General features: G+C 44.7%; 1 protein-coding gene across 1 annotated transcript in view; it reads right to left on the bottom strand.

Moving 5' to 3' along the window:
- Positions 1–22,321: 22,321 nt before the first annotated feature.
- The window catches only part of ADPRM (ADP-ribose/CDP-alcohol diphosphatase, manganese dependent), a 293,493-nt gene continuing 292,638 nt past the window's right edge, over positions 22,322–23,176 (bottom strand). Inside the window, exon 5 of the transcript XR_015243850.1 lies at positions 22,322–22,796. The gene's annotated coding sequence lies outside the window, so the exon portion shown is untranslated. The remainder of the gene's footprint in view (positions 22,797–23,176) is intronic.

Raw genomic sequence — 23,176 nt, 5'->3', positions numbered from 1 at the left:
ATGCCACTTATCCAGACCCCATCACAACACTCGGGCAACTGGAGATAATGGCACCTCGCCCAGCGCCCATCACAACACACAAACAACTGGAGACGCTGTGGTGTCACTGCTTGTGGGCACCATGCAAGGAGTGCCAACCACAGTGTCAGGAGATCTGTGCTCTGGTCTCACCTCTGCCTCCCGCCAGCCAGTCACGTTGGGCAAGTCGTTTCCCTCTGGATTGTTGTTGGTGTCTGACTTAGAAAGAACAGAAACCTCTAGCTGGTGCAATCTTCCAGCTTTCGGTATGAGTCAGAGAAAGGAGAAACGCACTTGGACTTGAATGCCGCTACAAGCTTTTTATAGATACGATTTCATTTCGTCTGTTCGCAACCCTGACATAAGTGTTTAGTCACTCTTACAGATGGGAAAGCCAAGTTCAGGGTCCAGTCACCTGGTTCGTCCCTCCCTCTCCAGACGGCACACTTGCAGCCTCTCCTGTGACCACCCGCGACAGGAAGTAAGTTTTTGAGTTACTTTTTTTTAAGTTTATTTACTTATTTTGAAAGAGAGAGAGACAGTACGAGTGGGGGAAGGGCAGAGAGAGAGGGAGAGTGAAAGAATCCCAAGCAGGCTCCACACTGTCAGCACAGAGCTGGATGTGGGGCTCGAACCCATGAGTCCATGAGGTGATGACCTGGGCCGAAACCAAGAGTTGTGACACTTAACCCACCGAACCACCCAGGCGCCCTCGTAAACATTTATAAGTAACATTTGTTAGGTGGTGTGTGTGTGTGTGTGTGTTGACCTGGAAAATATGAAGAGAATTTAAATGGCTTTTAATCCCACCATCCAAATAACATTGGTAACCTTAAAATAATAATAAATATGTTACATGTACATTATAAAACAATATTCAACTAGCACCAAAAGTGAAAAATAAAAGTTTCTCTTTCTCCATTAACATCTCAGTACCTTTCTATAAACATGTCAAGCTTGGGGCGCCTGGGTGGCGCAGTCGGTTAAGCGTCCGACTTCAGCCAGGTCACGATCTCGCGGTCCATGAGTTCGAGCCCCGCGTCAGGCTCTGGGCTGATGGCTCAGAGCCTGGAGCCTGTTTCCGATTCTGTGTCTCCCTCTCTCTCTGCCCCTCCCCCGTTCATGCTCTGTCTCTCTCTGTCCCAAAAATAAATAAACGTTGAAAAAAAATTAAAAAAAAAAATAAACATGTCAAGCTAGGGGGGCCTGGGTGGCTCAGTCGGTTAGGAGTCTGACTTCGGCTCAGATCATGATCTCACAGTTCATGGGATCAAGCTCCGTGTCGGGCTCTGTGCTGACAGCTCGGAGCCTGGAGCCTGCTTCAGATTCTGGGTCTCCCTCTCTCTTTCTCTGCCTTTCCCGTGCTCATGCTCTGTCTTTCTCTCTGTCTCAAAAATAAATAAAAACATTCAAAAAATTAAAAAAACAAACAAACTACAGATTCGAGCAGCTATGTGAACCCTAAACAGGATAAGGCCAAGAAATACTCACCAAAACACATTGTAGTCAAGCTTCTGGAAACTAGAGAGAAGGAAAAAAGTCTTGAAAGCAGCAAGAGAGGAATAGCACCTTCCCTGAGAGGGAAAACATTCAAATCACAGTAGATTTCTCGTCAGAAGTCATGAGAGCCAAAAGGAACAAAACATTTTTTAAGTGCGCAACGAATGGCCAATCTGGAATCCCACATCCGGAGAAAATATGTTTCAGGAATGAAAAAGAAATGAAGACAACCGGCACATTTACCCTAAAAGAATGGCTGATGGAAATTCTCTAAACAGAAAGAATATGATTTAAAAGAAAAAAGAGGGGGCTTCTGGGTGGCTCAGTCACTTAAGCGTCCAACTTTAGCTCAGGGCATGATCTCGCGGTTTGTGGGTTCAAGCCCCGCGTCGGGCTCTGTGCTGACAGCTCGGAGCCTGGAGCCTGCTTCAGATTCTGGGTCTCCCTGTCTCTCTGCCCCTCCCCCACTCACGCTCTGTCTCCCTCTTTCTCTCAAAAATAAAGAAACATTAAAAAAAAAACCCATGTCAGGCTAAAAATGTTTTCTTTCCCAGATATCTTTCTAAAAAATTTACAAGTATACATATATGTCTAAACATACATAAATACATGTGTATTTATATGTGTGTCTGTGTGTATATCCTTAGTATATGTATGGTCTAGAAAAAATTATGTGTATACACATATATCTTGTGTATAAATATATTGATCTGTCCTTTGCTTTTTCACTTAATAGCACAATTTGGAATTCTCGTATCAGAAGAGGGAGAGCTACATCCTCCTTTTAACCCACGCATCGCCTTTGGACTACGCGTAGCATCGCGCTTGGTGATATGGACATTCCGTAATTTATTAATGAGTGTTTGGGTTGTTTACAGCTCCACGTCAAGATTTATCCATATCTTGACATTGACAATGTTGATGATGTTTATCTCCTGCCCCACAAACATATTGGCAATCATTTGTCCTAAAGCTTATCCTAGAAGCTGAAGAACAACCAATACAGTATCATATGCAAGCCCCATTTATTGCATGAGCCACAGGGTGGCCTAGGATTATAATGTCTTATTTTTCTCTAATGTTTATTTATTTTTGAGAGAGAGAGAGAGAGAGAGAGAGCGAGCAAGCTGGGGAGGAGCAGAGGGAGAGGGAGGCACAGAATCCGAAGCAGGCTCCAGGCTCCGAGCTGTCAGCACAGAGCCCGATGCAGGGCTTGAACTCATGCACCATGAGATCATGACCTGAGCCAAAGTCAGATGCTTAACCGACTGAGCCACCCAGGTGTCCCTATAACGCTTTCTTTGCACACTGTGATAGGCACAAATCTAGGTGTATCTGTGAAGGCATTTCGTGGATGCATCTGAAGTCCTTCATCAGTTGACTTTAAGTAGAGGTTGTGCTAGATAACCTGTGTGAGCCTCAATCAATTCATGCAAAGGCCGTAAGAGCAGAGCTGGGGCTTCCCGGGAAGAAGGGACATTTCACCCGCGGACAGAAGCTTCAGTTTGCACACAAGAGTTCCAACTGCCCTTCTCGATGGCCTGCTCTTTGGAGTTTGGATTTGCCCAGCCAAGCTGCACGTTGGCAACATCCAATCCCTTGCAGCAAATCTCTTCATATTTTCACCTCTTACTGGTTTTGTTTCTCTGGTTGAACCCTGACACAAATCCCGTAGCGCTTGATGTAGAATTATTTCAAGCACCCAGGTCAAGTGAATTATCTTTTTCCCTATACTTGATCAATAGCTTACAACTTGCTTCGTTTTCTTTTGCTTCGTATCTGGATAAAGGGTTGTTGGGCTTTTTTTTTTTTTTTTTATGTTTGCTTTTCCTTCTTACTAAATCTCAGTTCTCTTCCTGAGAAAAGAAATACATGCTCCCTTTACCGTGTTTTTATAATCATCCAGCCACTCCATCATTCTATTGCTGGATTAATTTCCAGTTTCTTTCACGAAGACATTCTTCTAGGACTTTGTTGTAGATTTCCCGATTAATCTCAACCTACTGCACAGCTGCAATTTCTTTTCTTTAACTTTCTCTGTTTCTTGTTACTTACATCTTCTCTCCTGCTTCTCTACTCATGTTTTTTTCTGGACTAGACTGTCTCCTCAGAAAGGGATCATTGGGGGGGTACATTTTATGTTTTTGCAAGTCAGGAAGTCTTTCCCTCTTCCACTCCTCTTGACTGATAGTATAATTGATCATAATTTAGGTTCAAAATAATTTTCTCCTACAACTTTGTCTTCTAACATTGAGTGTTGCTAATACGAAGTCTGTTGATGGGCCAGTTTGGGTCTCTTTATCTATGACTCTTTTTTCTTTTCTTTGAAGTCTTTAAGGATTATCTCTTTTATCCGTAGTGTTTAGGAATTTCATACGATGTGTGGATCTTTCTGGAATGTCCCATGATGCATGTCAGTGTAGATCTTTCTTCACCTATGGTAGTTTGCACTAGGAAGCCCCTGGAAATCCCCAAACACATCTCTTTATAGCCTTGGAAATAAATATAAATTTCTATTTATATTGTCTTAGGACTCCCTTCCATTTTCCCTATACCTTATTTCTGGGATTCTACTTAGAAGGTGTGCCTCTTGAATTCTCTTTGTTTTCCATGTTCCTTGTCCCCTCATTCAGAGACTTTCCACCTCTGATCTCTTGCTCTGCGTTCTGCGAGGTAGCCTTAATGGTTTCTTCCAGCCCTTTATTAAATTTTTAGTTTGAACCATTATAGGCTTACTTTTCAAGCCCTTTCATATATTTAAAATTGTTGTTTTGGGGGGACGCCTGGGTGGCTCAGTCGGATAAGCATCAGACTCTTGATTTCATCTCAGCTCATGATCTGACGGTTGTGGGATGGAGCCTCACATCCAGCTCCCCACTAAGCGTGCAGCCTGCTTGGGATTCTCTCTCCCTCTCTGCCCCTCCCCTGCTTATGCATGCTTTCTTTTGCAAAATAAATAACTACACATTTAAAAATAAATCAATAAAATTGCTACTGTTTGTAACACGTTTTTGTTCTTTTATTTTATTTTATTTTTCTAAATGCTTATTTATTTTCGAGAGAGAGAAAGAGCGTGAGCAGGGGAGGGATAGAGAGAGGGACAGAATCGGAAGCAGGCTCCAGACTCTGAGCTGTCAGCACAGAGCCTGATGCGGGGCTCGAACCCATGAACCGTGAGATCATGACTTCAGTCGAGGTTGGACGCTTCACCCACTGAGCCACCCAGGTGCCCCACGTTTTTGTTCCTTTATGATTACAGTATCTTCCCCAAACTCTCTGAGGCTACTAAGTAGAACTTCTTTATTATTATTATTTTTTAAATGACTTTGTGTCAGGCACTGATTTTTCTATCTTTTCACCTTGGTCTTTCTCTCTAGTGTCACTGTGCAATCCCATGGTTAGTAAATGAGGGACTGGGCTGATTTTTCTCAAGAGTTCCAAGAGCTCTCTACTGCTATTTATATCAGTCGATTTTGCAATGGGGCTGAGCCATTAATGGTAAGGCCGACTGGGAATATGTAGTGGGAGAGGCTTGCAGGTAAGCAGGTTGCCGTAGTGTAGGCAGATGGGACGAAACCTGGTGGGGGCCCAACTGCCAACATTGGGATGATTCACCTCTGGTGTACTGTCAACCTCTTTCCCCTCTCTCGTTATTCCGAGGCAGTTCATTTCATTTCTTTAGAGAAGAGTGCTCTCCTCCTTGTCAATTAACCAGATAGCACATCGAAATTTCCTATGTTGATTTGTTAGTTGACGCTCAGGCTCTCACAAGACATACAATCGTATCTCTGCACACACTGATAATTGTGCCTCCTCTGATTTTATTCCCTGTCTAATCGCTTTGGTAGAACTTCCAGAAGAGTGTTTTAAAACCATATGGACCCTGAGAGTATGTATCTTCTTCTGTTCCTGACTGTAAGGAGCATTATTCTAGCGTTTCCCCAGCTAGCAAGGTGCTGGCTTTTGATTCCGGCATTTTCATAAGGCTTCATTTTTACTGTTTTGCCAAGAATCCCTGTTGAACTTTTTTCACATGACTTTGGGCACCCACTGGGATTATCATATAGTTTTTCTCTTTGAATCGTCTGTATTAATTTCGCAAGGCTGCCGTAGCAAAATGTCACCGACTGAGAGGCCTAAATAATAGAATTTTATTGTCTCACGGCTCTGGAGGCTAGAAATCCGAGATCAAGGTGTCTGTCCACAGGGCTGGTCCTTCCAAGGGTTGTGAGGAAGAATCTGTCTGTTCCACACTTCTCCTCTTACTTCTGTGGTTTGCTAGAAATTTCTAGCATTTCTTGGCTGGTACATGCATCTCTCCAATCTTTGTCTCATCTTCACATGGTGTTTTCCTTCCGTATATATCTTTCTGTGCCCAGATTTTCTCTTGTTACATGGATACGAGCCCTATTGGATCAGAACCTACCCTAATGACCTCATTTTTACTTGACCAAGGACACCATTTCCAAATGAGGTCACATTCATGGATGTTGGGGTTAGGATTTGAACATCTATTGTGAGGACACAGTTCAACCCATAGAACCATCCTTACACTCACAGGGGGAAAATAACCCCATGCAACAGTATACCATTCGTTCAACATTTGCTAATTTATTTAGATAAAATTTTCTTGAAGGTTTCTCTATTGATGATCATAAGTAAAGTTGTTGTTTTTCTTTGTGCTGTTTGTATCAGATCTTGGAATAAAATTGTATATGCTTTTAGCATTGGAGTTACTGTGATTCTGTACAAAATTAAAAAAAAAATTCTCTTTAAGTCCTACTAACTAGATAAGAATAAATAGTACTGGAATTATACGTTCCTTCGGGGTTAGAATGATGTCTGTGGAAATGGGCAACCCTTTAGAATGTTTGTTATTTCTTCTTGCTGTTGTGCTCAGCTCTTCCAATATTACGGGTGCATTTAGAATTTCTATCTCTTCCAGAATCATTTTCAGCCATTTATGTTTTTCTAGAGAACTATCCATTTCCTCCACTACTTTCCGACTTATGTGCATCAAAGTAAATCACTTTGCAATGTTTTTACCTACAATATTCTTTCTGACGTTATTTTACCGAACCCATTGCTAATTATGTACTTTTTTCTTGATCCGGCTAATCAGTGATATATGGGTTTTTCCAATTATTACTTAAAAAAGCCCTCAACGTTCTTAATTTTTTTAAACCAAGTCTACTGTCTCTCTAGTTTTAAAATTTGTGGGTTTTTTTTTTTGCTTTTTATCTTTACTAGTCCCTTCCTTCTGTAGATTTATTCCTTTTTTAAACTTCTTGAGTTGAGCCTTTAATTTACTTATTTTCATTTGTTTTTATTTAGTAAGGGAAGAATTTGCATCTTTAGGTATTCCTCAGAGTGAAGTTTGTCTTTTTTTTTTTTAATGTTTCTGCCCCATTTAAAGCTTCATGCAGTTGAAATCAATCTCTTCCGTAACAAAACTCATTATTCTTATCAATCTGGACATGACTTCTCTCCTGTGTTATTTCTCTTCTTCTTCCCCCCAAACTCATCATTCCCTCTTAGACATCCAGTGTATTAAATTTTATATCTTTACCTAACTATGTAGCTCTAAAAACATTGCTTTCTTCTTTCCCTTCTTTTTTTTCCCCCATTAAGCCCTATCTTTTAAAGAACTTTCTATATTGCTGTTTGTAAATATTGTTTTTTTTTTATAGATGCAGTATATTACATTTTATACATATTCTACATTGTATTTTGTTCCCCAGTGGGTGGTGCCCAGACTCCCTCCAACCTTGTGCTCCTGCGAACAGTCTTACAATGAACACTGCCGTAGGAGTCTCTCTACACACTTGTGGGAAGCTTCTCGTGGGTATTGGCAGGGTGCTGGATCTTGGGATAGAAGCTTACTTAAGTTCACTAAGTGTGACCACTCTGCTTGAAGAGTCGCAGAACTTCCAAAGCAGGGCATGAAGATTCCTATTGAAAATTTTTTTAAAAAATATTTATTTATTTTTGAGAGAGAGAGAGAGAGAGAGAGAGAGAATGAACAGGGGAGAGGCAGAGAGAGAGGGAGACAGAAAATCTGAAGATCTGAAGCAGACCCCAGGCACAGAGCTGTCAGCACAGAGCCCAATGTGGGGCTCAAACCCAAGAACCACGAGATCATGACCTGAGCCAAAGTTGGCCACTTAACCGACTGAGCCACCCAGGTGCCCTGAAGATTCCTATTAATTCATACCCTCACTAATATGTAGCATTATCTGAGAGTCTAGATTTTTCATCAATCCAATGGGTGTGAAGGAGGATATCCATAAACTAAGTTTCTACTTCAATAACCACTACCTCTATCTTTCCAGATCCTTCTCTTTAGTAAAGTTTGAAAACCTCTTCTCCATGGAGACTGTCAGTCTATCCAGCCTGTTTTTGTTTGTTTGTTTCTTTTTAATATGAAATTTATTGTCAAATTGGTTTCCATACAACACCCAGGGCTCATCCCAACAGATGTCTTCCTCAATGCCCATCACCCACCCTCCCCTCCCTCCCACCCCCATCAACCCTCAGTTTATTCTCAGTTTTTAAGAGTCTCTTATGGTTTGGCTCTCTCCCTCCCTAACTTTTTTTTCCCCTTCCCCCTCCCCCATGGTCTTCTGTTAAGTTTCTCAGGATCCACATAAGAGTGAAAACATATGGTATCTGTCTTTCTCTGTAGGACTTATTTCACTTAGCATGACAGTCTCCAGTTCCATCCACGTTGCTACAAAAGGCCATATTTCATTCTTTCTCATTGCCAAGTAGTATTCCATTGTGTATATAAATCGCAATTTCTTTATCCAGCCTGTTAATCTTCACCAGCCCTTACCCTCTTGGGTCCTCCTGTCATCCTTACCCAGTTTCAGCTCATGGCTTATCATTACAGTACAGTCACCCCACCTCCTCTATTGCCTTCTACCTCATCATACTGTCTTGGCTAGTCTTCAGCCCTAATGAAATGCAGCTTTCCAAGCACTTCATGTCTGCATCTGTTGAGCTGAATGTGGTTGGAAGAAGGCACACCAGCGTGTTGATTAGTCTCATTTTAAATTAATGATCACTAGCCCTTCAGTGGACCCTTCTTGTTGACCAGCCACTCTACCATATTTTTCTAGGACGTCCACTGTCTCCATTCTCTTTAGATGGCTGTTCCAAACATCTTCCTCTCTTCTCAAACCTCTGCCGCCCCCGTCCTCAGCCTGGTGTGGGCTGGTGACCTTGTTTCCTGCTTCATTGAGAAAAAAAAAGGTCACACTCAGTAGCTTCCATATGCTTCCGTCATTACTTCTACACACCTATGGGCTCCCATGCCCAAAACTTACTTCTTTTCTCCAGCTATTATGGATGAGCTGTCTATTCATCAGCGAAGGCCAACTCTTCCACTTGTGAAAATCCTGTTGGCGCTAATGTCACTATATATTTAGAATCTCACTACTTCTCACCACCCCCAACCGCCACCATCCTGGTCCAAACCACCATAATGGTTTATTTCAAGAGCCTCCTTATTAGTCCATAGCTTCCTCCTTATTGCTCAGAGCATATTCTCAATGCAGCGGAAGACATGGTGTTGTTAATATTGGATTACAATGTGGCGTATTTCCATCACAAAGCCTGCTGGGGCTTTGCTGCGTCACTGTGAAAGCCAAGATCTTCACCAGGATGGGGGACGATTTAACTTTCCATCTCCTCTCCGAGCTCATCTCCCACCATTTTCCCCCTCATTTACTCCACGCTGGCAACACCGGCCTCAGACTATTTCTGAAACATGTCTGGTAACCTTCTGCCTCAGAGTCTGGGCACCTGCTCTTTCCCCACATGCACAAATGGCTTACTCTTTCACTTCTCTTAGGTCTTCACAGAAAAGTCCTCTTTCTTTAGATGAATTTCTCACATAGTGTTGGGGGCTTGGATCCCCACAGTCTAATGTTTTGCTTTTCATGGATAAATTGACAGCATTAGCTTTTACATATGTAAAAGATTTACAGGACCTTGATTCTATCTTGTTACGTTTTCTTTTTTAGAAAGTCTTTCCCGGGGCGCCTGGGTGGCGCAGTTGGTTAAGCGTCCCACTTCAGCCAGGTCACGATCTCGCGGTCCGTGAGTTCGAGCCCCGCGTCAGGCTCTGGGCTGATGGCTCAGAGCCTGGAGCCTGTTTCCGATTCTGTGTCTCCCTCTCTCTCTGCCCCTCCCCCGTTCATGCTCTGTCTCTCTCTGTCCCAAAAATAAAATAAAAAACGTTGAAAAAAAATTCAAAAAAAAAAAAGAAAGTGTTTCCCTTTTTTTTTCTGTTTTCCTATGGGACCTCTGTTTTCTCTGTTTTGGAGGGGGGCTCTGTCCGTCTGGTTTCAGAAGCTCTGTGGTCTGTTAGTCTTTCTATGATCTCTGCCTGGGTTTTTCTTTCTTCTCCCTTCCAGTTTTCAGGGAGGATCTTAGCTTACGTATTTTCTCTTATGTATTTGTCTTCTGTTTTTCTAAGTCCTTGCTTGTTCCTAGAGATAATTAGCCCCCAGTGATTGTAATCATTCTGTTGTTCCTGTCTGTTTGTTCTGGTCTCTGGTGGGATGGTTGCGGCGGGGAGCAGGGGGCGGTGAGTGGTGGAATCTCTTCCCTTCCAGCCTTATGCATCCACACCCTGGGTTGACTGGGTGGCTCTCTACCTACCTCTCCCCAAGTTGGGGACAATGAATTGATTTTGTAGAATGGTTTCATGTATCCTTTCTTTCACCCCCTCTCAACGTCAAGTAGTATTTCTGGGGGAAGGGATATGAGTGGAGGGGGTTCTAATACCATCCCAATGCACTGATCTGTGAAGATTCTTGGGGTCCTCTGTCTTTCTCTCTCTCTCTCTCTTTTTCAAATATCATGGCTTGAAGTTCCTTTTTGTTGATGAGAAGATTTGAGGTTTTTAAATTTATTTTATTTCTATTTAAATTCTAGTTAGTTAACACACAGCATAACATTGGTTTCAGGAGTAGAATTTAGTGATACGTCACTTACATACAACATTCAGTGGTCATCACAAGCGCCCTCCTTAATACCCATCACCCATTTCGCCCATCCCCCACCCACCTTCTTCGATCAACCCTCAGTTTGTTCTCTATCATTAAGAGTCTCTTATGGTTTTTTCCCCTCCCTTTTTTTTCCATTCCCATATATTCATCTGTTATGATATGAACATATCATATTTGTCTTTCTCTGACTTATTTTACTTAGCATAATATACTCTAGTTCCATCCATATGCAAATGGCAATATTTCATTCTTTTTGATGGCTGAGTAATGTCCTAGCCATCAATATATATGTGTGTGTATATATATATATATATTTTTTTTTCTTTATCCGTTCATCAGTTGATGGACATTTGGGCTGTTTCCATAGGTTGGCTATTGTTAATGTTGCTATATGCATCAGGGTGCATGTACCCCTCTGAGTATGTATTTTTGTATCCTTTGGGTCAGTTCCTAGTAGTGCAATTGCTGGACCCTAGGGTAGCTCTATTCTTAACTTTCCGAGGAAACACCATACTGTTTTCCAGAGTGACTGTACCAGTTTGCATTCCCACCAACGGCACAAGAGGGTTCTCCTTTCTCCGAATCCTCGCCAACACCTGTTGTTTCCCGTGTGGTTAATGTTAGCCATTCTGACAGGGGTGAGGTGGGATTTGGGTTTTTAAAAGTTTTAACTGTTCATCTGTTGTATTAAATTTGGTGGAGGTAGAATTTATGATTTCCCCCTAATTTTGCTCTTGTGCCCTGGAAGAAAATGAACATCCTTTGGAGGTAATGGTGGGGTGAGTTTGAAGGGTGTGTCCTCTGTCTCCCTCCCCATGTGCAGGCCCCCAGGAGAAGTCATGTGAGCACACTGGGAAAGAAATCAGGCAGCTATCTGCAAGCCAAGAAGAGCACTCCCACCAGAATCCATCCATTCCGGCGCCTTGACCTTGGCACTCACAACTGGGAGAAGAACATACATGTGTGTGGCTTTAGCTACCCAGCCTCTAGGATTCTTTTACAGCAGCCCAAGCCAACTAAGACACTGACTCACATAAGACACCTCAACAGAACTCCCAAATCTGCAGTCACATGGCTCCCCTTCCTTGTTGCACTGGTTTTCTTAGAACCAAAATGTGACGATTTACATTTAACACTATTTACATGTTGCATTCTTTTTTTTTAAGTTTATTTATTTGAGAGAGAGAGAGAGAGAGAGATAGTGTGTGTGTATGTGTGTGTGTAAGTGAGCAGGGCAGAGACAGAGAGAGGGAGAGAGAGAATCCCAAGCAGACTCCACGCTCAGTGAGGAGCCTAACTCAGGGCTCGATCCCAAAAGCTGTGAGATCATGACCTGAGCCAAAACCGAGTCAGATGCTCAGCCGACTGAGCCACCCAGGCGCCCCTCCATTTTGTATTCTCATTCAATCTTATTTCTATAAATCTTAAATCTTTTTGTTGTAACACTTTTTCCACTGTCCGCAAGAGTAAATCTTGTAAGTTGGAGAGCTGAGGCAGGGGGCTCATTCCTGAGTACTCTCCATAGCCTGTAAGAAGTGCAATTTTGGATTGACCTTGAAAATGAAAATTTCCTGGGGTACCTGGGTGGCTCAGTTGGTTGGGCGTCCAACTTCGGCTCAGGTCATAACCTCGTGGTTTGTGAGTTCAAGTCCCACGTCGGGCTCTGTGCTGATAGCTCGGAGCCTGGAGCCTGCTTTGGATTCTGTGTCTCCCTCTCTCTGCCCCTCCCCCACTGGTGCTCTGTCTTTCTCTCTCTAAAAAATAGATAAACAGTAAAAAAAAAAAAAAAAGAGAGAGAGAGAGAGAAGAGAAGAAAAGAAAAAGAACAAAATGAAAACGTTCCTAAGAGCCCAACTGTGGGGAGATGAAATGGACATGAAAGAAAATAAACAGTTGAAGCTAAGCCAAGTTCATTGAGTACTGGGTGTACCTCTAAATTCCTACGTGTGCACATACTTCACACACTGAAACTCCATTCCAAACTATTCGAGTCATTTGCAGCCCAAAGAATTGACTGGTGCCCCTGACGATACGTTCTCTATTGTAGTAAAGCACTTAAGTGTGATTCAGGCTGCTTAAAGCGTGTCGAGAAAGGACATATCAAGCCTACGCAGATTCTCATCTCAGTCCTGCTGTGTAAGCTTATATCAGGTAAACATCTTTAAACATGGGTTAGTTTGCTCTGTCAAATGCAGGTCTTTGCCCTGAAGTCCCTTCCAGCCTAGAATCAGGCTGGAAATCTGACCCTAGATTGCTGGTGGATAAATGTAAAGAGAGATGGGGGAGGGGATGGCAGCGTGTCCCCTGTTTTCTGACACTTGGACCTGAAGGGGAGCTGGGCACAGGTGTACAGGGGGGCTGGTCCCCACACCTCTCCTCCGTGCAGGGATAAGAACTAAGAGGAAGGACAGAGTGACTGCAGTGAACAGCTCCACCGGCTCTCTGCCCCGAGCCACCTGAGTCCCTTCCTGTCCCTGCCAACACATCTCAGTGGGTCCCCTGATTTTCTGGGCGGGGGGGGGGGGGGAGAGTAAAAGAGATGTGCACGCATTTCAGTCCCTTTCTGCTGACTCGGATTGCACAGCAAGCTGCAGCCATTATTTTTTATTGCTGATGCCACTTCCTATCAAAACAATTTGGTGCTAATAAGCCCCTATAATAGTAAGCAATGGTTTGGCTGAATAATTGTCACTAAATACCATTCAAGGCTTTGTTGCTTCTTGGGCATATTGCTAATTATTCCGCATCTGAAATAACACCCAGAGGCCCATTGAGTGCTAGTAAATAGGGTTTCTTCATGCTCCTGAAGCCGGAGGCTGGGTGTGATTAGGAATGCCAAGGCTTTGAGCCAGTCAACAATGGCTACCTCGCAGTCTCGACTCCCACAAAATCACAGCCTTTTGCAAATTGTACCAGAGCTCAGACAAATCAAGGCGTCCGTCTCGTGCCAGAATCGGTGGAGGAGAGTGGCGTAGGTGAGGGTCTCCGTGGGGCTGCCCAGGAGGGTTCCTGAGGTGAACAGAGGACTGGTGTTGGTGGAGGGCAGGGCCAGCAGAGTGGAATCACAAGGTATGGCTGGTCTACCTTAACTGGATGGGTGCTATCATCCCAGCTAGGAAAAGCAGAAGTTGGTAATATAAGGGGAGTACATATTAGGGGCAGGGTGGAGTGGGGAGCTGAGAATATCCATATCAAGCTTCATCTCACAGAGCAAACTCTATAGACTTTGTTTTCACCCGATCAAGGCAGCAGGTGGTTTTGACTTCCATCTCCCGACTCAGTGCCAGGTCAGACCCTTAGTTTCCTGTGTGTACAGGGAGTTTGGTACTCTTTCTCACTCTCAGGATGCTTCAGTTGGCCACAGGCCATGCTGGGGGGCGGGGGCGGGGTGTCACAGGAATCCGAGGCAGGAGGAACACAGGGTTATCGAGTTACATGCGGCTGCATGCACAGAGCAGCTCGGAAAAGACAGTGGTAGGAGGGAAGCTAGGGACTCGGAGACAGGGATGGAAGGCAGGCATATGATTCTGCTACATCTTTTCTTACAGTTAAAAATGATAGCCAATATATGCATGGTAAAAAAAAATAGTATTTAGAAATATAGCTTGTGCATGACCCCGGCCTAGATCCATGACTGAGACAGTCAGTGGGCAGGCACAGGTGAGAGCACCCATAGGGAACAGGGACTTTTCATATTTCTGCAGAATTTCTATTCCATCCATCCATCCACTCATCCATCCATCCATCCATCCACCCATCTACCCATCCACCCACTCATCCATCCATCCATCCATCCACCCATCTACCCATCCACCCACTCATCCATCCATCCATCCATCCACCCATCTACCCATCCACCCACTCATCCATCCATCCATCCATCCATCCATCCAATACTCTTCAACCAAGTTTTGTTAAGTACCTTCTCTTTGCAGGCCACCCAGGTGCCCCAGATAAGTGTATTCTTAATCCCCATCACCTGTTTCACCTATCCCCCACCTACCTCCCATCTGGTAACCATCTGCTTGTTCTCTATAATTAAGAGTCTGTTTCTCAGTTTCTCTTTCCCCTTTGCTCATTCATTTTGTTTCTTCAATTCCACATATGAGTGCAATCATATGGTATCTGTCTTTCTCTGGCTTATTTCACTTAGCATAATACCCTTTAGCTCCATCCATGCTGTTCAAATAGCAAGATCTCATTTTTTTATTGCTTTTTAAATTACCGGAATATTTTATATATATGTGTATATATATATATATATATATATATAGTCAGGTATATTATATATATGTAAGATATGTATATCTCACATCTTTTTTTTTTTAATTTTTTTTAACGTTTATTTTTGAGACAGAGAGAGACAGAGCATGAAGGGGAGGGGCAGAGAGAGAGGGAGACACAGAATCTGAAACAGGCTCCAGGCCCTGAGCTGTCAGCACAGCTCGAACTCACGGACCGTGAGATCATGACCTGAGCCGAAGTCGGACGCTTAACCGGCCGAACCACCCAGGCGCCCCTATATCTCACATCTTCTTAATCCACTCAGCTATCCATGGACACGTGGGCTGCTTCCCTATCTTGGGTTGTAAATAATGTTGGAATAAACGTAAGGGTGCGTGTATCTTTTCTTTTTTTTTTTTTTTTTTTTTTTTTTAAATTTTTTTTTTTGTTTTTTTTCTTTTTTTTCAACGTTTTTATTTTATTTATGGGACAGACAGAGACAGAGCATGAACGGGGGAGGGGCAGAGAGAGAGGGAGACACAGAATCGGAAACAGGCTCCAGGCTCCGAGCCATCAGCCCAGAGCCTGACGCGGGGCTCGAACTCACGGACCGCGAGATCATGACCTGGCTGAAGTCGGACGCTTAACCGACTGCGCCACCCAGGCGCCCCGTGCGTGTATCTTTTCAAATTAGTGCTTTTGTTTTCTTTGGGGCAAATACCTAGGGGTGTGATTACTGGATCATATGGTAGTTCTAGTTTTAATTTTTTGAGGAGCCTCCATACTGTTTTCCACAGTGGCTGCACCAGTTTGCATTCCCACCAATGGTGCATGAAGATTCCTTTTTCTCCACATCATCACCAACACTTGTTGTTTCTTGTGGTTTTAATTTTAGCCATGTGAGGTGATACCTCATTGTCATTTTGATTTGCATTTTCCCGATGATGAGTGATGTTGACCATCTTTTTCATGCATCTGTTGGCTGTCTGTATGTCTTCTTTGGGAAAAAAAAATGTCTATTCAGGCCCGCTGCCCATTTTTAATCAGATTGTGGGGGTTTTTTGGTGTTTAGTTGCATAAATTCTTTACATATTTTTATTATCAACCCCTCATTGGATATATCATTTTCAAATGTCTTCTCTCATTCAGTAGATTGCCTTTTTATTTTGTTGATGGTTTCTTTTGCTGTGCAGAAGCTTTTTATTTTTATTTGGTCCCAATAGTTTAATTTTGCTCTTGGTTTCCTTGCAGAAGAGATGTTTCTAGAAAAATGTTTCTGCAGCTGATGTTAAAGAAATCATTGCCTATGTTTTCTTCCAAGAGTTTTACTTTCTAGGAATTTTTTCTTCTAGGAGTTTATTTATTGAACTACCCTTGCATCCATGGAATAAATCCCAGTTGATAGTGGAGAGTGATATTTAAAAAAAATTTTTTTTTAACATTTATTTATTTTTGAGGGAGACAGAGACAGAGTGTGAGCTGGGGAAGGGCAGAGAGAGGAGACACAGAATCTGAAGCAGGCTCCAGGCTCTGAGCTGTCAGCACAGGGCCCGATGCGAGACTCACTCATGAGCCGTGAGATCATGACCTGAGCCGAAGTTGGCCGCTTAACCATCTGAGCCACGCAGGTGCCCCGGAGAATGATATCTTTAAATGTATTGTTGGATTTGGTTTTCTAATATTTTGTCAAGGATTTTTGCATCTATGTTCATCAGAGATATTGGCCAGGGGGTGGAGGCAGGGGGGAATGGGGAGCTATTGTTCAACGGGTATAAAATTACAGTTACACAAGATGAATGAATTCTAGAGATCTGCTGTACGACATAGTCCCTATAGTTAACAATACGGCATTGTACACTTAAAAGTTCATTAAGGAGGTAACTGTCAAATGTTCTTAATACACACACACACGCACGCACACACACACACACACACACAAAACAAAAGGACACAAGAAAACTTTTGGAGATGATATGTTTATTACCATGATCATGGGGATGTATTGCGGGTATATGAATATATCTCAATCAAATTGTATACATTTCATACATGCAATTCTTTGTATCTCAATTATATCCTAATAAAGCTATAAAAAAGACAGAAGATATACACAAAAGTGTAAAAAGATATACATAATTTGGTAGGATTTTCTACAAAAGTGCAAAGTGGGGAATAATCCAAGTAACTACCAAAAATGGGTAAAGTAAATTTTAGTACATGCTCACTGTTGCCCATTCCTTCCACCTCAGCACTTACTGTTTAGGTGTATGCCAGTGGCATCCTATATGCAAGCACTGTGACCCTCTCAAGGAGCAGGCAGCAAAAATTTTTCTGCAAAGGACCAGGTAGGAGCCATTGTAGGCTTTGTGGGACAATCTCTACTCTGTCCTTATAGTATGAAAACAACTGTAGGCAAAATGTAAGTGAATGGGCAAGACCATGTTCCAATAAAGCTTTATTGACAAAAGCAGGAAGTGGACTGGAATTAACCTATAGGCTGAAGTTTGGGGACCCCCTGATCTAAGGGCTTTCTTTCAGCTCCTGTATAGATAGATAGGGCAGGACAAAAGTGCCAGGCAGCTAATGCTACCAAGAATAGCCATCACCTAATGACAGAAAGGATTTGGAAGACAAGTCCTACAGGGTCCTTGACCTTTGGAGGGTAAACGACTTTGAGATTCCTACCAGGATCAAGTCTGAGTTGTCCACAGCAGCAACCAGCTCATTGACCTACCTCTGTTGGCTTCTTCTCCTTCCCTTTCTCTTTCTGCACTCCCCTAACAGATTTTCTGCGGATCATCTCCCTGACAAACCGTGTCAACTAAAATTTCTGTCTCAAGATCTGTTTCTGGGGGCAACGCGGCCCAAGACGGTTGGTAAAAGGAGTGATCCTGAGAAGCAGACCCTCAGGGTGGGTTTCTGAAATCGGATCCTTCTCCACCCATAGGACTGCCGACATTAAGGGGATATCGTCAAAATCCTTATCCTGCTGTTGGCTCACATGTGCCAAGATCTTCACGTATGGTTTATTTGGATAGAGTGATAGGTGGAAAGAGAGGTGCATGATTATGCTGTGGTGCGTGAAAGATATGGGCATGGCAGTAATTGTCAGGATTATGGAGCCGGGCGTCATTGACTGCCATGGAGTCTCTACAGGAAGAACATAACAGACCCAGATCAACCGCGTATCAGCTGAGGGCATGGTGAGAACGCCAGAAAGTATCCATGGTCGTCTGCAAAGAGATTCTCATCTCCTGCAGTCAGAGGGAAGACTGGGCTGAAAATCAGACCCCAGACTTCATTGGGAGAGTGGCAGACTTATAAAGGAGGCTGAATGCACAGCCCCGTATGTCTCCTACGCTGATTATTGAGAACCCGGAAGCCCTTCTTCCCTCTGAACGCTATGAGTCAACACAGGTGGCCTTCTCTCTCTTGCTGGAGGACATCAACCTTATTGCCTGGAGATCAGCAAAAGGAGCATGACTTAAAGAAAGAAAGCTCATCCTCCTCAAGGTTGGCCTTTGCTTTCTCTCATTGTCTCAAGAGCGATAATGAGGGTCAAGACGCAGCATGACTCAAGCAGGGAAGTGCCATTTCTGCTACAGGAAGAGAGAGGCTGTTTTCCAGAAGAGCTGCAGGGCACAGCTTGTGTGTACTGGAATAAGAGCATATATCTGGGCTCTGGAGGGTGGGAGGCTAAAGAAGAAATATAAGAAGCTGAGTCGTGGAAAGTTTATGGCACGGGCACAGTCTCCAATGACAACAGACTTAATATAGTGAGGATAGAAGGCGCAGGACAGACTAGATTATTGGAAGGGCTTCTTTTTGAAGCTTGGACACAATGATGGGTTGCAGAAAATCAAGTAGAGATTCTGGAATGGCCTTGGTAGAATTTTGAGGAAGATGTCAAGAGGCTCAGAGGTGTGCTTGTTAGAATGGACATTTAATAGAGACCAGCCAGCCCACCAGCTGACCGTGTTCCCTGGGAGGGCCCAAAGGAGAGCCCCTTTACTAAAGGAATAGAGAATGTGCTAGTGAAGGGGCCTCCAGCCTCATTGAGAAGCTCAGTGGTAGCTTCCTCTTATAGCCTGGGGTTGATAGTGGGAGGTTGAAGCTAGACTCCCTTGTATCAAATGGGAATGATACAATTCCAGAATAGCAGAGGCAAGGTGGATTTAATGATCGTAATGCACAGCAATGCTGGAATAGTAACTAGGAGGCCTAGAGGTGCAGGGCTCTCTGGCAAAGAATAACAAACCATGGCATTGCTAGGGGTAGCTAGCTGGGGAGCAAATAGGATGCTGCTTGGCTTGTCCAACCAAAATAGACCCCAAGAACAGAGGATCAGAGTGTTGAAGTTGGTGGCCCAATGCAAGATCATAATCCTTCATCTGGTTTCCAGGTTTGAGCCAGTTCTCGGATCTAGAACCCTGTGATTAAGGGAGATCCTCTCATAGAAACACCTGGAAAACCTCAGCATACATGGTACGAATTCCCCCAACCCTCCTCCAGGGGGACCTGGACTACAGGGAAGGAAATCACCCAGGGTTCACTGCACCGTGCCCTGCGGAAAGGGGACCACCTACATGTTTCAAGGGCAATTGGATCCGGAGCTTGAGCTGACACCCAAGGCCAGAGAAACCAAAGCACCATCACGATGGCATAGAGTGGGTTTGTGAAAAACAGGTGATAAATGGAGTCTTGGCCTCTTTCCATTTCATAAATGACCACCGAGTCTGCCAGCCCACGCTGTGATAATGTTCGTGGTTTCTGCGTGCTTAATTGGGTTGGATATGCTTGGCAGCTGGAGGAACCCTCTCATTGGTTCCTGCCCCAAAGTGGGGAAGCTATCATGGTAGGAAGGGCCAAGTGGAAGCCCCCGGAGCTGCTCGGCATTCCAGCCAAGACGGCAAATTGGAAGCAGTAACTCATCCCAGCTGAAATGGCAGAAAATGGTGCCCCACTGAAAGGTCGCAGAGGCGGTGGTTCCCGTATCTCTGTTTAATGCACTGAGTCGGCCCTTGCAAAAACCAGATGGGTCATCGAGCGTGGTGCTAAACCCCCTGCAAATGTAACCAAACAGCAGAGCCAACGGCTGCTGCTCTGTTAGGTGTTACTGGAGCAGAGCCACACAAGGGTAGGCTCTTGGTGTTCTGCTGTTGTATTGTATTTTATCAAGGGTTTGGCTCAGCCTACTGGTGTGGACAGAAATTAGAAAATTAGCGTGTTGCCGGGGCGCCTGAGTGGCTCAGTGGGTTAACCCTCCGACTTCAGCTCAGGTCATGAGCTCACGGTTGGTGAGTTCGAGTCCTGCATCGGGTTCTGTGCTGACAGCTCAGAGCATGAAGCCTGCTTCGGATTCTGTGTCTCCCTCCCTGCCCCTCCCCTGCATGTGCTCTGTCTCTCTCTCAATAATAAATCAATATAAAAAATTTTAAAAAAAAAGAAAAGAAATTAGAGTGTTGCCACACCATAACTCCATATAGGATGGGCCCTAAAATAGTGGTAGGGGATGTCCTCACAGGGGCCAGAGTTCAGAGCAGTACACCAAGCCATCAACTTGGCGTGGAAAGAGAAGTGGTCTCTGATAAGGACCCTGGGTGCTGGCAAATGGCTTGGCTGACTGTCAGGTGCCTGGGTAGCAGGGGAAGGGACCCAGAAGAACACGAAGAAGCAATCGGGAGAAGGGAAGGGGCATCCGGTAGACATATGGGGTATATGGTGTGGGCACCAAGTGCATGGGTCCTTGTGTCTCATGTCAGTCAACGACGACGAGAAAACATCTACTGATAAGTCACCGAAGAACCAGGGGAATGGAATGACGTAGATTTCAGCCAACCTCTGTCCTCGACCACCCAGTGCCTTCATCCATGATGAAGAGTATTTGTGGACCCAACAGCATGAGCTCCCGATAGCCACGGCTGGCCTTGAGACTGCTGTGGCTGGTTGTCCTGGCCTAAAAAGCCACACAGCCCAGCACTGAGCCTGGGGTTTTCAGGAGACCAACTACCACTAGATGTCAAGTTGATCCCAATGGAATCCTTCTTCTCTGGAAAGAACCGTGATGAATCCTCATTAGGATTGGTACATGTTCTGGGTATAGGTTTGCTTTCCCGACCACCGTGTCTTTGGACCACTTTCCAAAGGTCCATGGAGCCTAAATGTGGGATCCTGAATAACATCCCCTAAGAACAAGGGACCTATCTTAAAGCAAAGGAGTTGTGACAAATGGGTGCATGATTGTGGTATCCAGTGGCCTTTTCATGCACTATTTCATCCAGAAGTGACTTACTGAATAAAATTGGGATGACCTCTTCACATTTAGCTAATGCGCCAGCCTAGGGATGATACTCTCAAGAGATCATAGGCTTAGATCCAAAAGCCAAGGTCCAAAGTAAGAATGGCTTTTCTCCACACCACTTCCAGGGACTCAGGTGGGGAAGTTGTACTTTCCGGCCCCATTAACATTTGGCTTTTCTGGGTTGGAAATACTGGTTACTTGTATGGAGGGGATAGGTGTACCGGGGGCATAATAATAGTTCCACTGAGCCCAAAGCTGTGGCCGATAGCTTCTGGGGCTTCTCAGTTCAGTGGGTCGTCAGACAGACAGGATTTACTACACTGGCAGGGGTAACTGATCATGCCTGTCATGAGCAAACGGAGGGAAGGAAGAACTGGTTGGGACCATGTGGATTCACTGGGCCACCTCTTGGTGCCCTTAGGCCTGGCGGCAGTCATGATCGGGCAAGTGCAGCAACCGAGGCTTTACGAGGATCCTGGAAGCCGGGGGCTGAAGGGCTGGCTGAGGAGCTTCCTTCCATCTGCAATAAAAGCCACCGGAAGGAGATGCTGAATCGGGACCAAGCGCAGCAGAGGTGATCGGAGTCTCTCTAGCCAATCCTCTTGTCAGTCCTTTTTTTTTTTTTTTTTTAATTTTTTTTTTTCAACGTTTACTTATTTTTGGGACAGAGAAAGACAGAGCATGAACGGGGGAGGGGCAGAGAGAGAGGGAGACACAGAATCGGAAACAGGCTCCAGGCTCCGAGCCATCAGCCCAGAGCCTGACGCGGGGCTCGAACTCACGGACCGTGAGATCGTGACCTGGCTGAAGTCGGACGCTCAACCGACTGCGCCACCCAGGCGCCCCTCTTTTTTTTTTTTTTTTTTTTTTTTTTTTTAAATCGTGATCACGACTTCCTAGAGGGGGCAGGGCTGGGATGGCATGAACAGCGGGATGTGAGCAACTCTAGCAGACAGCCTGGGCTCCCCGCTCGTAACTTCTTGGCCTGCACGCGTCAACAGTGTCCGACAGTGAGCACCGGTGATTCTCCACCTACGAGCTCTCTCTTGACCTACTCAGGATGCGCCAGAGTGTGGGGGCTTTCCGCCTCCAGGAGCAGCCCTCAGCAATGACAGACGGGAGCTGGAGGACTAGGACCCTTACTTCTCTGCTCCTGGGTGGGATATCCTGGTGCATACTGTTTTCCCAGATGCCCCCAGGAGGACTGGGTTCCAGCTGCCCACAGTGGTCACCTGATCATGTAGCACTCCTTGGACCATCTTCCCTTGTGCTTCCGGGGACACCCAACTGCCACATAAGCCATTTGTACTCAAGCCCTTGTCTCAGGATCTGATTCCGCACGAACCTATTTAAACCCTACCTTGGGGAGCACTGATTCGTGAAAACAACATCAGCATTATTTAATATCGAAAACATAGATACGTGTCCATTAAAATTCCGAGTAATGCAGACTTACCTTCCCATGGCGTATCAACCACAAGAGCCAACAGCTCTCATCACGTGTTTTAGCCAAGACGCGCTAAAGGAAGATACGGAATTCCCCGGGTGGAAGGCTGGCTGCCAGTCTGTCTGCTCCGCTCAACCTCTCTCGCGGCTGCTATCATGTGACAGAAAGTAGTGTTGACCACAGTGGCCCGCAGAAGACACGCAGGTTGGAATGTCGGGAGTGTTGCCGTAGAGCCAGGCAGAGCACCGCAGCCTAGGTTCATGCAAACATCCAGGGGTCTCCAGGTGCCCTGAAGGAAATCGAGAGGGAACAGAGGGGTATAAAATTCAGCAGGCATTCAGAGGCCAGTGGGCGAGTTTTCACTTTAGGAAAGTGTGATAACCATCACTCTGTGCTCCAGGAATCTGTCACCAAACCCCTGTCCTGACTTCAGGGAAATGGAACGGAAAGGAAAGCCTTTGCTAATGGGTTCGATATTCGGAACACAGTTCTTACAGGTCTGTACTGTAGCGATCCCAAGTGCTGACAACTAATCAGAGCCTGAATTTCCAGAAAAATGGAAAATGAATGTGTGTGTGTGTGTGTGTGTGTGTGTGTGTGAGTGCACACGCGTGCACGCATGGGTGTGCATGCACATGTGTGTCCATCACACAGAGAGTGTCCTGTGTC

This window comes from Puma concolor, chromosome E1 (assembly GCF_028749965.1).
Source record: "Puma concolor isolate L17-30 chromosome E1, mPumCon1.1.hap2, whole genome shotgun sequence".
In the NCBI taxonomy this organism is placed as follows: Eukaryota; Metazoa; Chordata; class Mammalia; order Carnivora; family Felidae; genus Puma; species Puma concolor.
Note: the sequence above shows the minus strand (reverse complement) of the source record. Positions and strands in the feature narration are given on the sequence as shown.